The sequence below is a fragment of the Oncorhynchus keta genome, unplaced genomic scaffold (genome assembly GCF_023373465.1).
Source record: "Oncorhynchus keta strain PuntledgeMale-10-30-2019 unplaced genomic scaffold, Oket_V2 Un_scaffold_29839_pilon_pilon, whole genome shotgun sequence".
Classification (NCBI taxonomy): Eukaryota; Metazoa; Chordata; class Actinopteri; order Salmoniformes; family Salmonidae; genus Oncorhynchus; species Oncorhynchus keta.
In genome coordinates, this window is record NW_026290908.1 from 272,501 (window position 1) to 274,162 (window position 1,662).

Below are 1,662 nucleotides of genomic sequence, written 5' to 3' on the forward strand. Positions count from 1 at the left end.
ACGTGGTGCAGTTTTCCAAGCAGGTGATTGGATGAGTTTTGCTGCAGTCTGATAGAAGTGGCGCTGTGAAGAAGGAGAAGAGAGGAGGGGAGATACTGCGGAGTCGCGAGCCGGGGGAAGGTGGAATTCAACATTTTCTCTACCAGCCGCTGCTGCATTCCCGTTCCGTCTCCAAGGCAACAACCGAGACAGCAATGGGGATAAGAAAGACAGACAGAGAGAGGAGGGAGAAAGAGAGAGCGAGAGAGAGAGACGTTACACCAGCTCACATGGCCATGAAGCAAAACGATAGAAAAGATACAAAACTCATGTTCTCTAAACCTCCTCAAACTCATATCATCTGTTTCCTGATCAGGCTACAACAAATATGTGTTAAAATAATGCTAATGTTTTGGATTTATTAGCCTATACATGGGCTACTCCTCATCTCCCAAAGAGGCAGCTTCTTCATTTAGCCTCTTTTATTCCCAGTCGTTTTGTTGGGCGGCAAGGATAGGCCTTTTTTCATCTCCATAGGTGCAATAATAATCATCCGTTTCTTTGACGTGATGTAGGCTACTGTTTGTGTCGATTAAGGGGGAAAACCGGTTATGCAACTTCACACCATCAGCAACAGCTTACGGAACACGGGTTACCATGGGGACGCCGCGGAGGCAGCAGGTTGCAGAGAGAAGGAAAGAGAGAGGAGAGAATCAATATTAAATTATTAGCCTACAACAGAGGTGACTTATGGCAAAGATGAACACATCTCATCTGCTCATAATGTAGGCTTATATATATATATACACACACACACACACACACACACACACACACACACACACACACACACACACACACACACACACACACACACACACACACACACACACACACACACACACACACACACACACACACACACACACACACACACACACACACACACACACACACACACACACACACACAGATATATTAAGGTATAATACTTGTATTGTTACAATGTCTTACAATGTATAACAGATGCCTCCTTACAATAACAGAGCATAGGGCTAAAAGAGAAAGAGTAATTGTCCAGTGTTTCTAGATTTCTATGAAATATGACCTATAATTAATGACAATATGAGTGAAATAGCTTTCCTTCCTAAAAAATGGTCATGAAGTATGCTAGAAATCAGTTTTTCTGTGTTGGAATGGTGTGGGTTTAGCCCAACAACAGAACGGTGTGGACATACACCGGCCATTAAAAATATTCACGCAAGTAGACCACTGATTGGCCAGCTCATCCTCCACATCATCCTCTATGTGTAAATAGCAAGCATTTTTTAAACCAGTCTGTTTGATATACACGTTTGAGGTGGGATTTTTAAAGTGTTTTTTTCCCCTCCAATTTATGCTTTGGCCACAAATACGAGTATAGGATGAGTCAACAACATTATTTGGGTTTGAGTTAACAGAATGTGAACTTCTAAAAGTGATATTTTCACTGGACAGTTACGTTAACCAGTGAGGCCCATTGAACATGTCAGACACAGGATCAACTGGACACATTCAGCTTTCATCATTAAAGCAGGTGTACTTCTGAGAGGAGGTCAGAGGCCTTATTCACAAACTATCTCAGAGTAGAAGTGCTGATCCAGGATCAGTGGATTCTATATGATCTAATAAGGCAAAACTCAT